The 16,307-nt window shown below is 39.1% G+C and overlaps 2 long non-coding RNA genes across 2 annotated transcripts in view; both read right to left on the bottom strand.

The window, feature by feature from the left end:
- Window positions 1-16,307, bottom strand: part of LOC309625150 — a 250,479-nt gene that overhangs the window by 183,747 nt on the left and 50,425 nt on the right. The window lies entirely within an intron of this gene.
- LOC309625135 lies at window positions 3,274-15,427 on the bottom strand. Its single transcript, XR_014242343.1, has 2 exons — window positions 8,040-15,427; window positions 3,274-7,712 (listed from the first exon to the last, which is right to left on the bottom strand). It is a non-coding gene; the product is annotated as an uncharacterized lncRNA (long non-coding RNA).

Here is a 16,307-nt window from a genome sequence, read left to right as displayed (position 1 = left end):
TATGTAAATAATATTGTCTGCTACAGCATTTATTCCTCTATGGTCATTGTAGAAATCTGTCATCCTAGCAAAAGAAAAATTCTAAACCCTTTCTAGTCTCTTGAGCCCATCTACCTTTACTTACTTACACATTTGATGTCTGATCATAGGTTCCTTTCTTTCATCTGGAATCCCTTCTGCAGACTAGAATCAGAAGTAGAACACATTCATTTGAGTTTGAGTTCTCAGGTCCCTAGAAATATTAACATAATTGATCAATCAACAGGGATTTCTGAGTACCTGTTCTGTGTCTGGCACAGAGGACAAGATGAGAACCACAGAAAGGGTAACACTCACTCATGTTGTAAGTAAGGGCAGTAATACCCTTATTGAGTATTGACCCTGTGCCATGCTTGGTCATAAATATTGTCACCTACATTCACATATTAAATCTTCAATCCAGTGAGATAGCTGGTATTACTAACGACCAGAGAGAAAAATAACTTCTCAAGTTAAGACAACTAACAAGTGTCAAAGTGGCATATACCTAAGTGTTAAGTGGAGCATCTTTTTGAACTAGCTTAATTGGGAAAATCTTCATGTATGAGGTGCCACTGGCATGGAAGGATGTCTCCTTCCCTTGCCGCCTTGTCTGAGAACTGCCTGCACCCCTCCCCAATCCCAGTGTGTGGGACCATGTTTGTGGTAGGAGATTCCATGTGCCTTCCATGACCTTAGTTGTTTGAACTAAATGTTATACCTGGAGCCATTAGATGCTCTCTTGGGAGCCTAAAATCTGGACTCAATTTAATTATCCTTTGTTCTCTGGGAAGTAATGTAAATAAGGCCTAGGACTTTCTTGTTTGCTTTTGCGCATTTGGAAGCAGAAAAGTCAGTCTGAGGTAGGGACAGAGAAGAAGGGGAGAGTTAGAGCCTTGTTAAGACAGAAAGGAAGAGGGAAGGCAAGAAAGAGCAAGACAGAGACAGACGCACAAACACACATAGACACACAGGAAAACGTAGAAAAGACAGAGATACATGTAGACTCGCATTGCACTGAGGAACAGAAAGATTGAGACAGAGAGAGAGAGACAAAGAAAAAGACACAGAGAAAGAAAAAGGAGAGAGAGAGAGAGAGATTGAGAGACTAAGAAATAGAAGTGCCCTTTTCACTGATACAGACCATATGACTCTATTGTCAGCTATCTGGATGACGACCAGGATAAGATTCCACTACGGAACCAAGGAGTTGTTTATTTCTCTGTCCTTTTAACCCCACAATCCATCACTCCTACTTTCCAATCTTTTGGATTCATTTTACGCTAATGATGTAGCAGTGCATTCTTTTTCTTCTTTCCATATTTTTTTCTGTTCCTAGATAAACCTGCACAGCTGGTATTTATTTGGGTTTCCTTTTATAGCTTGAAAAATATTTAGGCATGTTTACCACAAGTGGGAATCTGGAAGCAGTTTATGTATACATACATATTGGCACATTTCTGTTTTGAAACAGGTTGATAATAAACACATTCATTTTTAAAATATCAGCTGATTAATAGACTATAGCGGTTAACAGTAACTCCTTTCTTTCCGTCAGGCTCTTCCTGATTCCAGCTCCCAGTCTTTGAAAACCAATGCTGGTTTTTGAAAGAAACATTTAGGAGGATGTGATTAAGAAATCAAATGCTGAATATCTCTGCAAACTCTTTAGTTTCTATGGAAATAACCAAGTAAAATTTAATTCTCTTATCAGGCACTAAAAGCTTAAAATGATTCCTATTAAATTGACAAATGCAGTAGTGGGTGTCTCTTATCAGAGGAGAGCATCGTCCTGTTGCCGTTTCATTGTTGGAATCTCTCTGCTTTGCTTTATGAGTGCATTCCCTGGAATCCGGGGATAGAGCTCTTTGTCACTCTTCATGGCCTGGAGTATGGGCCATGGCTCCTTACCTGGTGGAATGCTGCCAGTACAGCTTCCTTTACGACTGACAAATTGATTGACGTAGTTCTCAGAACAGTGGTGTGAGAATTCAGACTAATTTTGCATCATCATGTGTCATTTGTGGGGACCTTACATTTACTCCTTGCTTAGTAAATATTTTGTTGTATCATTGTTGGGCATGCTCTGGTTTGGTCTGTGGGTCTGATTTATACTAAATATATCACCCAAACTTTTCAGAGGGATCCAGTGAAAAGATTGAGGGTCTCTGGAACAGCAGGCAGGTTACCAGCTCTACAGGGAACCCAACGTTGTTGTGGTCTAGAGGAAACCTTGGAAGTCAGGGCGTCACATCTCGAAACAAACTGAAGTTACTGTCTGTGGGTAATAACTCCAAAGTCAGGTGAACTATCTCTAAGTAGGTAATCAAAGGATAAATCCAAATAGCTCCAAGGAGAAATGGAGAACAGAGACACAGTTAGACAGTTGACTTTCTTTTTTTTTTCAATTAATTAATTTATTTATTTTTGGCTGTGTTGGATCTTCGTTCCTGTGCAAAGGCTTTCTCTAGTTGTGGCGAGCGGGGGCCACTCTTCATCGCGGTGCGCGGACCTCTCGCTATCGCGGCCTCTCTTGTTGCGGAGCATAGGCTCCAGACGCGCAGGCTCAGTAGTTGTGGCTCACGGGCCTAGTTGCTCCGCGGCATGTGGGATCTTCCCAGACCAGGGCTTGAACCCGTGTCCCCTGCATTGGCAGGCGGATTCTCAACCACTGCGCCACCAGGGAAACCCTAGACAGTTGACTCTTGAACAACACAAGTTTGAACTACAACTATCCACTTATAAGTGGATTTTTTTCTATAAATTCTACAGTACTCCACAACCTGAGGTTGGTTGAATCCGAGGATGCAGAACTGCGGATACAGAGGGCCAACTATGGGACTTGAGCATCCTCAGATTTTGCAGTCCTTGGCAGGCCCTGGAACCAATCCCCCAGGGATGCTGATGGACGACTGTATATGCCTTTGATCTGAAGGTTCAAGTGTCTCAGAAGAGTTCTTCACACCTAATCCCAAACAGCCCTTCTGGATCCATTACTGTGTGTTATGCTATAGTCTGTGGATTTCAAGAGTTGATAATGTGCTTTGGATAACCTTGAATGCACTACGTATTTGGGATCTGTTATACTTCCAGCTAGAGTTATGTTTCTAGAATTTGTCTTTCCCTCTTTTAAATTATTAGAACCACTATATTTTAGAATAAAAGCCAGTTTCATAAATTATATCTCCCTTCTCAATTGGTACAAAATATTTGTTTAAAATGTTCAGAATCCACCTGTTTCTGGTGACCTTTTTCTTTTTGTTTTTAAATTTTTGGCTGCTTTGGGTCTTCGTTGCTGCACGCGGGCTTTCTCTAGTTGCAGCCAGCAGGGGCTACTCTTCGTTGCGGTGCACGGGCTTCTCACTGAGGTGGCTTCTCTTGTTGCGGTGCGTGGGCTTCAGTAGTTGTGGCGTGCAGGCTTCAGTAGTTGCAGCACACGGGCTTCAGTAGTTGCTGCATGTGGGCTCAGTAGTTGTGGCTCATGGGCTCTAGAGTGCAGGCTCAGTAGTTGTGGCACACGGGCTTAGTTGCTCCACAGCATGTGGGGTCTTTCCGGACCAGGGATCGAACCCATGTCCCCTGCATTGGTAGGCGGATTCTTAACCACTGTGCCACCAGGGAAGTCCTTTTTCTTGTTTTAGACATCATAGTCTCTCCTCCCTAACCAGTGGCATGGGCACACTCAAAAGTAATGTGAAGCAAAAATAAAACCTGTGTTTATAAAGTCAGATGTGATGAAGAAAGGGAGAGGTACACTGATCAGAGAAAGCCTGGTCACACCACTTTTATAGGTGTCTGTAAGTATTACAATTAACGATTTTTAAAAGTGGAAGAGGACTTAATATTTCCTGTGTGGCAACACCATCATCACTTCCTGTCTCCATAAGTTTATCCATGCTCTTGCCTCTGTCTAAAATTCTCATCCCCGTTTGATCCCCCTGTTGACGTCTGTTCATTCTACAAACCTGTATCAATTGTTACTTCCTCTGTGAAGCTTTACCTAAACTCTCTAGAAAGTGGTTGTCCCTCTCTTCTGGGATCAGCAACCGCTTACATACAGTGTGATACAAATTATTTAGGCACCGTGGTGATCATTTTACTCCTTGAAGTCAGTGAATGTTCTTTAATCATCTTTGCTGCATCAGCACCTATAACAGTGGGTCCCATGGTAGTTACTCAATATATATTTATTGAATAAATACAAAAGGAATTCACTAAATAAATTATGATGTGGACGTTAATAGAAAACTTCACAGGTATTGGGAATCATGGGGGATATATTTCTAATATAATATCAAGCGATGACTGCAGGTTATAAAACAGTATTTGTAACATGATCCAGAATATGTTCATGTATACATATATATGGACAGAAAAAGATCCTAGAAAGATATAACTACACTAAAATATTGCAGTATTCATTTCTTGGTGGTGGTGTTACAGATAATTTCTTTATTTTGTAATTTCTACACTGAGTGTGCATTTTGTAACCTAGGAAAAAGTTAATTATGAAAAGAAACTCGAGCCATTTAAAAGCTTCCTCTGACTCTCTTGACAGAAGTTCCTTCCATGCTCTTACTCAGTTGTCATTTTTAATCCCATGTAGCATTTTTCTTTTCTTGATGGGCTAGTATTTAGGTATGGGGACTGCGATTACTGGCCTAGAAGCCAGTTGTACAAATAAATATCCACTCTGAATTCTCTCTAGTTTACAAATGGTTCTGAACATAAACATAAATTAGGATGGAACATATGGGTATCCTGCTGATGAGCCCAGTTTCAGTTGAAATAAAACAAGTGAAGGCACAGAAGAGAGGGAGATGAGGGGGTCATGGCATCACTCAGGTATTTTAATGCTTCTTTGATATTTTAGTTTTCTACTTTCCAATGGAAAAAATCCTAAAATTAAAAGCAACAGTCTCCACCCTTCTATTTTGTGCTCTTGTTTTGACTGTTGTTGTTTTTATAAAAATTGCATTCTCACCTTTTCAGAGAAGGATTAATACCTGCAAATCTCGTTATTGTCCCCTAGTGGTTACTTTGTTTGCACATTGTAATTATGGATAGCGTTAATTGTTCACGAAACTACCATTTTTTTCTCTCTATTTTTGCATATATTTCAAATACGCATTATAACTTCTCCATCTGCTGTACAGTGACTCCATCACACGGCGGCATGACGATGCATTTATCTTTTGCACTGCCCTGCACAGGGTTGGTGCAATTTGTAAAGAATTCATATTATTATTTTGGAACAGAGCTAAGTGTTGGGTTCAGTGTAAATCTCCTCAAAGCACTTCTTGCCATAACAGCAATATTTTTTTCCAGAGATGCCATAATTCTGGGTTGCATTTGTTGCTTCCTTTGGCAACCAAATGTCCCATCATTGCAAATTGATGGCAGTAAAATTGACCTTTATTATGGCCTTTTTATTTGCTTAACTCAGAAGGATTTACAGCATTATATTTTGTTACCACATTGACTGTTAATGGGAACGATAAAAGAATGACTGAATTCTACATATCCTTTTTATTTTCTAATGGCCTTGGCATTATTTACCAACTAGACTTTCAGATTTTAAGATTTCTCTCTTGGACGACAGAGGAAGGGTTTTGTAAAACCAAAGCTTCTTCCTTATGTGAGATGCACATTTCGCTACATACTGTCAAAATAATTAAATGCTTGTTGTAAATTTGGGCACTTAAAATGACAAAACCATTGCGTGTAGAATAATGGAAGAAACAAAAAATTCTGAAGAAAAAACCCCAAACACCTACAAGGTAATTCAAACCGCTTCATCTGTAAATAATGAGAATTTAATGAGGCTTATATCCCCAAATCTCTCTTTTCTAAGTGCATGATGCATTTATTGTCATATTAATTGTCTTTCCCATGGCATCCTTAGGATATTGTTTCCTGAGGAAAGGTTACATTCTTTGGCCGGAAAAGTGATGGCCTGTGGAGGCCCAGCCTGGGGATACTCAGGACTCCTTTCAAAAGGAAAGGAAGATTCTCTGGATTTGAAAGCCTCAGCTGTGAGGGCTGGGTCTTCACATGTGGTTATCAGAGAAAAGGAGGATAATTGTTCTCGGAGGCATGGGAGTGATGTGAAGACCTGGGTAGGATTTGCTACCTCAGTTCCTTGCAGCTGGTTAGAGATGGCTAGAGAGGCCTCAGCGTGAGAAGTTGTTGACCATAGACAGGGGGGAAAAAGTGCAGATTTAGTACACAGGCTCTGTCTCTGCTAATAAATCTGAGTTTCTGTCAACTTGCTGCCATTTTAGCCAGTAACTATTTCTCCAGTTTCCAAAGAGGCAAATGTTTTAAAAACTATCTTCTTTCTCTCTTTCTCTTTCTTTTCTACAATGGCATTTCATTGACTGAATCTTATAGTTTTAAAATAGAATCTGAAATACTACTAGATTGATCCTTGTTTATGCCTTTTAGTGGGTCTTTAGATATTTCATGTTATGCACTTTAGTTTTTAATTTAATTTTTTAGTTTGGAAATAGTAAAACATTTGCATAGCTTAAAAAAAAACTGGCCTGAACTCTTCAAAAAGTCAGTGTTATAAAAATTATGTAAAAGCCTCAAAACTCAAACAAAAACAAACACAAAAATCCAAGTATATAATACTAAAAAGTATCAAAACGATGTAACAGGAGAAATACTGAGAAGCATGACTCTCATCTCTACCCATTCTATCTCATTTTCCAGCCCCACACACCTGAGAGATAACTAATAGTTCATATTTGTTCATGTATATGTACCCTAGTTAATTTAACTAGCTCCGGACTGAAAAACACTGGGCAATTTCCAAATGTTTGATTACAACCAATATTGCAGGAAGTAGTTTTGTGTATACATTATCTGTCATGTGTGCTACTGTATCTGTAGGATGAATTCCCAGGATTAGAATTGCTGAGTCAAACGCTAAATGTATTTATCGTTTTGTTAAATATGCCCCCAAAATACCCTCCATAGGGCATTCCCACCAGTAATGCAGGAGAATGCCCTTTTCCCTATAGCCTTGCCAATGAAGCATCTTGTCAAAATGTTGGTTTTGCAAAATTGACAGGTAAAACTGATATACCAGGGTATTTTTAATTTGTATCCTCTTAGTATGAATGAGGTTGGGCATATTTTTATACGTGTAAGGTTCATTTATATTGTCTTTTTTTGTTTTTGTTAATTGTCTGTTCATAATCCCTGCCCATATTTCTACTAGGTTGTTCCATTTCGTACTGACTTCTAGGGTGTCTTTAAATATTGGGAATATTATCCCTTTTAATATCATGTGAGTTGTTTGCATTTTTCCGCATTTATCATTTGACATTTGTCTTTGCTTGTAGTGCTTTTTGTTTGTTTTGCCAAGCAGAAGTTTTTAATTTCTGTGTTGAAATTTAACTAATTTTCCTTGTGTTCCTTATAATTTAGACTTAATTTCTTAGCTGGTATTTTTTTTTTCCTATTTCTATCTTGAGGTCTGTTTGTTTATTTCATATCTTCCTGTTGGCGGAGGTTTAATTCCTGATATCTTGTATCTTTTACAATTCCAATAACTTCCTTAAGATTTTTCTTAATTCATATTAATAACTTTCATCTTCTCTTTGACAAAATTTTTCTAGTGAGTTTTCATCCTTAGGAATATTGTATTGCTCTTTTCCATACTTTTATTTATATGGAATACATGCCTTTCTTTTTTTTTTTTTTCTTGGGGGGGGGCATAAATTATTTATTTATTTATTTATTTAATTTTAACATCTTTATTGGACTATAATTGCCCTACAATGGTGTGTTAGTCTCTGCTCTAGAACAAAGTGAATCAGCTACACATATCCACACATCCCCATATCTCCTCCCTGTTGCGTCTCCCTCCCGCCCTCCCTATCCCACCCCTCTACGTGGTCACAAAGCACCGAGCTGATCTCCCTCTTCTATGCAGCTGTTTCCCACTAGCTAGCCATTTCACATTTGGTAGTATATATAAGTCCATGTCACTCTCTCACTTCGTTACATGCCTTTCTTAATAGTCATTGTTTTCCTGGATTACCAAGAGAAAGGTTCTGTGGTGTGGGAGTGTCCAGGTACTTTGAGGGTTTACACCTCAGGGACTCTACTTCTATTGCTCCAGAGATAAGAAAAGGGCTCTCCTTAATATATGGAGAGAGGACACCTTGCAAAATCTCCTCCATCTCCCTCCCCGCCTTTCAGAGGCTGTACAGGATAGGGGATCAGAGCATAGAATCTGGAGCCAGACTTCCTGGGTTGAGTACTGGTCCTGTCGCTTGTTAGCTGATGATCTTGGGCAAACTTGTGCCTCAGTTTTCTCATCAGTAAAACGGGAATAGAAAGAGAACCTGAATCTTAAGATTACTGACATTAAATGAGCTAATACATGTAAGTGCTTAGACCATGTGCCCAGCACATAGTGTTTGCACTTGCTCTGCAATGGCGAGAAAATGCAAATGCGTCCAGTGGTTTCCTTCTGCCCTGCGTTTGCTCTCACTGACCACAGCACCTCTGCCTGCTTCAGGAGAGCCCAGGGCTTCCTTGCTTCTTCACACTGTCATAGGATACAGCCCTTGCCCACCAAAGGGAGCATCCACTTTTAGAAGGTATTTTGGAAGGTTCTCTCAGGGATCTGCCCTCAGTGGGTTTCCCTGGACATATCCTGGATCGTCTCTCTCTCTTTCCCTCACTGAGAGTGCCCTGTGCCACCTCAGTTCTGCTCACAGCAGCTTCTCTCAGGAGAGAGACCCTCTCCTCTGAGACACGTCATTGGCTGGAACATTCTGACCTCTACCATCACTAGACTCCCTCCAAACACCTTATTTTTCCCCTAGAGCACACGCGTAACTTCTGGCATAGGCTTGATGGTCAGATAAAACTTGAGCAATACCAACTCACAACCTGGAGTTTGTGGGTATTATCTGAACCCCAGGTTCACTGAAAATTTGTGGGTTTCTCCATTATCTTTGTTTCTCTGGATGATTTCCAAGAAGTAGTGGGAGATTCCAGACTAAGCTTCCACTGTCTTCCTACTGGAACTGGTGTGTGTTGGTTGATTCTCCCCCCACCCCATGACGCCCCCAGGTACTTCTTTCAAGAACCTGGATTGGAGTTTTGATTTGGGGCATTTACCACAGCATCCAACATAGTGTAAGAGGAATGCGTGATCGAGTGAAAGAATTTCCATGAAAAGTTCTGACTGAGAGCATGACCTCCTCCAGGTTCAGATCTTCTGCAGCACAGGCTTCTGAGGGGCTACTGGGGGTCTGGGCTCCCCAACGCTTTGCAAGGCGTCCTCTCTGCCCTTCATGCTGCGGGAAGCCCTCTCCCCATGTGGCTTCACAGAGCTCCAGGACCACCGCAGAGCAAGAACTCATGACCTGGAAGTGACAAGAAATTTTCTATCTCTGTGATTTACTCCAGTTTTGGGAAGGAGGGACTTCCAGGGCATTGACTCCTCTGGGAATTCAATGGGTTTCACAGCAGTATTTGCATTTCTCATTTGTCTTTTGTCTCCCTGTAAGATTTTTGACCATTTACATTGAGCCAGGCACTGGGCTACGAGGGTGAATGCTTTACGTCACTAACTAATGTTCTCTTCACAGCTGTCCTCTGAGAGTTGGCTATGATTATATCCATTTTATAGATAAGGAAAGTGGCATGCAGAAATTCATGCACCTTTCCAAAGATATATGGCTTACATAGCAAAACTGGGATTTCATCTTTGGCAGTCTGACTCTTGAGGTCTGTGGTCAACAAATGTTTTATCCTTCGGTATCATTTTGACACTTAAGGGAACCTCGGACTGCATAAATAGTGTCGAAATTGCACTTTATATTAAGCAAGTGGATAGGAGGGCAAATAGGATTCTAGAAATCTCAAGAAAGCTCCGTTTGGGTTAACAGTAGCTGAGGCAAATGTCACTTGGTGTGTAGTCAGGAAAAATGGGTTGGCAGTGGACCCAGCCTCAGTAATAATAATAATTAATAGGTTGTAAGGGCTTAACTATATGCCTAGTAGTTTTCTAAGCATTCATGCATTTACTAACTTCACCCTGACAATACTTGTAAGGGATGGGCTGTGTTATTATGGCCTCATCAGATGAGAAATCTGAGGGCAGAGGGAGCAAGTACCTTGCCCAAGGACACATGGTAGTAAGTGGCAGAGCTCGGAAAACAACCCAGACGGTAGGGCTCTGGAGCACACGTGAGCCTTGCACTGTGAGGGCGGGTGAACATGAATAAGCCCCTGAACCCAGCGGCCTTCATCCACCCATCGTGGACTGTTACTGATCAAGAGATCTGATTCACAGCCTCGATTGGAACAAAACCACTCTCCATGTCTCAAAAGAGAATTATGAACACTTAGAAAATCACAACCTAGAAATGTGTATATTTTTATAGAACATGAAGTAATTCTCAGGGGAAGAGTAAGACCATGATTTCACCTGGAGTTGTTTAGGAACTGCTTTCATTTAAGAGCATCTTCACCTTTCAAAAAGAGTTACGTGTACAAATAGTAGAGACACAGCCACTTATGGCACGATACATTATATACAAATATTTTTATCATCCTCATATGTCCATAACCTTTTCCTCTAAAGCATCGTCTCAGGCTTTCAACCATTAATGATTTTCTGTTTCCACAGCAATCATTTCAAAAAACAATATGCTTCCAGGAGGTGAGGTCAAGGAATATTAGTTTATTTTTACTTCAGTCTTTTATCCTTTGTTGGTTTAGTTTATAGTGATTTGTCCACAATAACAACATGTGTGACTTGGAGAATATCTAAGGAAGAAAAGAACCTGAAGATAGTTAATTACTAAAACAACCTGTTTCTTTTCACACTGAAGAAAGAATTGTCACCCAGCGCAGGATGGCAGAGATTAAAAAAAAAAAAGTATGAAAGCTGAACACATCTGTTTCTTTGTTTGCTTTAAGAATAGAAGCCTCTCGTTTTTTTTTTTTCCTGTTGATTTCACAAGGTAAGGCACTGAAGGAGTAGACCCAGAGAGGCTTCATAAAGTAGTTCAAAATTCGACACGTTTTCTCCCCCTCCACTATTGTCCTGTTCTCTATTCAGCCTGCAACAATTAGAAAGAGCCTTTTGTGTGATGAGCATTCAAGTTGGCCTTTGTAGATCTACCCAAGAAATATGGACTCTGTCCTAGAAGGTTTACAATCTAAAGCTGTAGAAAGTTATACTCAACTAATTGAAATGTAAAAAATTCAGAATATCTTCTATAAGTTCTAAACAGAAACAACCATCTTGACATGAAATTAAATTGGCTGATTTGAGCTCAACAGGTATACATATGTATGTATGTATGTATGTATGTTGTTATATATTATTAAATTGTCAAGGGCATTCTATAGCCTATGGATACAGGGCAAATCAATTCTGGGAAAAATATAACACTTGCATCATCATGTTTAATTTTTTTAACTACATTAGTGTAACAGTTGCAATATTGTTGTTATCTTTGTGGCTGATAGAGTGTAAGCGAGGGTATATTTAATAAGCAGTATTTAAGGTAAACTGAGGGTGAAGTTAAATACTGAATGTTTTATATATTTCATTTTCATCTCAGAATATTTTCTGTAAATTATCCCTTTTTATCAGCAACCCTGTCGTGATGTTTAGATAGGTATTGATAAGCTTTTCTAATTTAAGTATGTAGCACATTTAGAAAATTACTGGAGGATTCCAATTGGCTGTTGACTAGTAGAGCCATCTATCTATTCACACCTCTGACTTTCAACCACATTGTTTATACATAGACACATAGAGTCCTCTCCCTTCTCCTTTTCAGTACCTTTCTTGTCTCCATGCCAATCCTGAGTACCCATCCAGAGATAACTAACAAAAAGATTTGAGGAAAATCTAATCAACAGACCAACTCTAGGTTTGCTCAGATAGTGGGGTATTAGGTACTACAGATATTACAGAGAAAATATTTGTAGTCTTTTTCTACTAAAATATACCTAAACAAACAAAAGTAGTTGGAGAAACAGTACGCTTTGCAGATGAACAGGAACCAGTAATTCAGGATAAAGCTACAAAGTGCCGGCTGTGGTGTAGATAAGGTGTGGGTGGGATCTGCTCAGAGGAGGGCCAGGGCGCTGTGACTAGGGGGTGAAAAGGCCAGGGAGAGCTGCTCAGAGAAAGAGGGGCTCACCCTGGTTTCCGAAGGAAGAATGGGATTTAAATGAGAATTATTTTCGTTTCATTTAGGCAGCAGATTAATTTATGATTTATACTTGTAGAGTCTTTCATCTCAGTACAATTCTCAGTGCTTTAAATGTTCATTTTCATTCTCTGTCCAGCCACACCAGCCTCCAAACTATATTGAATCAAAAGAAAGTTTCAATCTTTGTGCTCTTGCATTATTGAACACTCTGAATATTCCCCAGGCCTGCTCTTTCTGCAAACACTTTCCTACCATATGCAACTGTCTGAGAAAATCTGCTTGTATGCAGTAGATTGCTGTTATTCATTATTCATTACAACATTATTTAGTTGAACAACCTACCAAAGAAAACTTGGTTCTGTAGGGGGAAATGTACAAACTCAGAGAAGTAAATTATTTTTACTCTAAATGCTTTAAAAAGAGCAAGCTTTATGGTCCTCATTATTTGGTCTGTGCTGAGGAAAACAAGTTTTCTCCAATGGAAAGTAAGCCATAAAGGACAGAAGCTATGTGATCCAATGTATTCAATAGAGGTTGCAGATATAGCTCTGCCAGCAACGCACTAAATGAATAAAGATCATTAAAATGTTTACAATCCTAAATCAAATAATAAGCATTTATTGAGTAGCTACTTTGCGCCTAGGACTTTTAATTTCAGGAAACACATTTTACCAGCCTGGTTGTCATAGTGAGATGACTCTTACATTCCTTAGCATGTTGGGGTGAATGGACTTCTTTGTGATGACCGTCCCTGCAAACTTGCTGTAGCTTGTCTTTCCTTACTTCAGGGGGAAATCTTGAGCTTTTCTAGTTACTCTATTGTAATAAAATGTCCAATTTGGTCTATTACTCAAACTCTAAGCCATCATCCAAAATAAGATGTCTCCCTTCCCTCAGCTCTCTACTCCTTCTCTTACCCTATCTTCTCTTCCACTTCCTATGGTCCCTCTGAGTTGGGGCCTTGGGAGGTCCACTATTCTCTAGGATGACCCAGTCTGACTCGCGGGAAATTCACCATCCTTTGCGTTGACCACTCAGAATGAGCAGGTCATCCCAAAGCAGCTGCTTTTCTTTGATCTGACATCAGAGCATCTTGAATGTGTCAATACTAGTTCCTGTGTTCCTCAAAGCCCAGAGGACCCACTAAAGAGCTCTGAGTAGTTCTTTCGAAATATCCTTCACTTGCCTTAAGAGCTCCCCCTTTACCTTGCCACACGGTAGGGGACAGGGCTTCATGAAACACTCACAATTCTTCCCACAGACATCTCTTCTACCAGCCTTTTAGCTTCCCTTGAAAACATTTTATCTTCTATTATATAGCCCAATTGTAGGTAATGAACTGATGGTTAGAATTAATTTCAAGTCTTTTAGCATGTATTTTATAGGTGAGCTAGTACCTCAATTAGGATTTAGTTTGGGGGGATATGCTTTATTATTCTTGATCTTGGGACAAAAGAACACACAGTTTGCATTTTTCCTCTTAAATAAATGGATACTATCTTAATAGCTAACTCTTTATGGTTCTCTGTTAATGAGATGGGGCGTAACCACGAAGATATTTTGCACCAAAGTTCACTTTTGACCTTAAAACAAATACCTAAGTGTTGTCTGACTTAAATATGTTAGGCAGTTTCCCACTAGTACAAAGAGATGTATAGACTATATTGGCTGTGAAAAGCATCTATCTGTCAGTAATTTATTACCCAGCAGATATTTTTGAAAAAACAAACTCATTGTGTCATGTTAAAGTGACATATTAACAATTATTAAGAAATTAACGGTTTTGAAAGAAATTGCTGCTGTGGAAAGAACACTCTGAATATGAGTTTTTTTCATTTATGCTTTCATTCTTACTTTATATTCAGGTTATACAATATTTTGTCAAAAGCAAGATGCATGCCATATATAATAATTTTCATATCTGTTCACTTAAATATTTTAGAAATGGAATTTTCTAACTGGTTCTGAAAATCTTCCAAAGAAATAGACTTTTGTGTGTGTCTGAACACCTTTGTTAAAAATGCTGTATCTTATTAGTTTTCCAGTACAACTGATTGACATCAGGGAAGACAAAAATTTACAAGCTGAATTTCACAAATACAAAATTGGCGGAGGGGATTGAAAAGTGATTGTCATGATTCAGTAAGCACAGCCAAAGGTGGCCCTGTCTTGGCTCTATGTGTTTTCATGAGGTTAAATATCCAATTAGAGTGAATTTCGAATCAGAGCTTCAAATCACTGTCTCCTAAAATGTTAAACTAATATTTTCAAATTAATAAAATATTGAATCACATATTTTCACTAAAATATTATTATTAATGGTAATTTTTAAGTGGCTGCAAAGAGTTTTTTGAACTGACAATGAAATAACATTTAAGATTAAAATAACTGTATATTATTATTTTTAAAGCTTTTTAATGCTTTTACATTGGTGTATTATTAGTACATCCATGTAAAAAATAAATATACAACAAATAAATGTATATTGCAAGCATGGGGTATGTCCCCCACGTTCATTAATGTGGTAGGTAATAAGGCAACATTTGGAGAGCCGTGGTCTTCATTAGCTGCAGAGACTGCTCTGAAATGTAAGCATGTTCACCCCATGTCACTCTTGATTTCTCATTCTTTGTGGTTCTCCACTCCTTCCAGGATGGATTCCAACTCTTTAGCAGGGCACACTGGGACTTTTCGTGGTCTGACTTTTGCTTATTTTCTCCACTGTTGTCTCCGGCCATGTTCTCCCTGTCCCCTTCCTTGCAGATACACTAAGCTATTTGTAGGTCCCTAAATGGACAATATGCTGTCATATCTCTAGTCTCCACAGTTTTGCAAATGTTGCCACCTCAGCCTAGAACTCACATCTGTACCTTATCACTCTTTTCTCCCTCACACCCCAGACTCTTTCTGTGTCTGATTAACTTTGACACATTCCTCAAGATGTGCCTCACATAACATATGTGCTGTGTCTATATACCTCTGGAAGCTTGGCTGCATATATCAATATTTTATAATAATAATAATAAAACATTTGCTGAGTATTTACTGTGGGCCAGGTACTTGACACAGGTTGGTTCATAAGCCTCACAATAGCTCTAAGAAAAAAAAAAAAAATATTATTAACCCCATTTCACAGATGGGGAAACTGAGGCCCAGAGGGGATAAATAACTTACTCAAGGAAATACTGATATTAAATGGCAGAAATGGGCATATTGTATATCCAATATTGGATATTGTCCAAGCCCTAACCCTTTGTAGCTGTGAATGTGACCTTATTTGGAAATAGGGTCTTTGCAGATATAATTAATATAAAGATCTGATACCATCGTGAATTATGGTTACCATCCTGGATTATTGTGGGCCACAAACCTAATGGTGGATGTCCTTAGACAAAAATGAAGACATTGAGAGATAGAAGGGAGACCGTGTGAGGAGAGAGGCAGAGATTGGAGTTATGCTGACATAAGGCAGGGAATGCCAGGAGTTATCAGAAGCTGGAAAAAGCAAGGAAAGATATTCCCCTGGAGTCTTTGGAGGGAGCATGGCCCTGCCAACACCTTGATTTCAGACATCTGGCCTCCATAATTCTGAAAGAATAAATTTCTGTTGCTTTAAGCCACTAAGTTTGTAGTAATTTGTTATGGTAACCCCAGGAAACCAAGAGACCAATCTATTTTGCTTTTTAAAGCCATTCAATGAATAGTTTTGAATGAATGAATGCATTTATTGAATGTCTCTTGTGTTCCAGGCACTGTGGTGAACACTGGAAATAGGAAGATTATTAAAACCTACTTGCTTGTCTTCAAATATCTCACTATCTCGTATCTTCAAAGTCTTTCTCTGTACATTGCTTCTCTCCTGGTTGAGCTCTGCATTACCTATTGCCTTGTCCAATACAAGGACCTGCTAACAACTCTCTTTTTCTTCTATTCCAATTACCTTCAATATTTCTGCCAGAGTTCCCTTTCTAAAAATATTTAAACTCTGTAGAAAAAAATTCTCCTAAAATATTTAAATTCTATCGTTTCTTTCCACTCTTCAGAAAATAAAGTCTAAACTTGTTAGCATATCATTCAAAGCCTCCT

Source organism: Balaenoptera borealis (assembly GCF_965194805.1).
Source record: "Balaenoptera borealis genome assembly, chromosome: 3".
Taxonomy (NCBI): Eukaryota; Metazoa; Chordata; class Mammalia; order Artiodactyla; family Balaenopteridae; genus Balaenoptera; species Balaenoptera borealis.
This window is presented reverse-complemented; position numbering and strand designations above follow the sequence as displayed.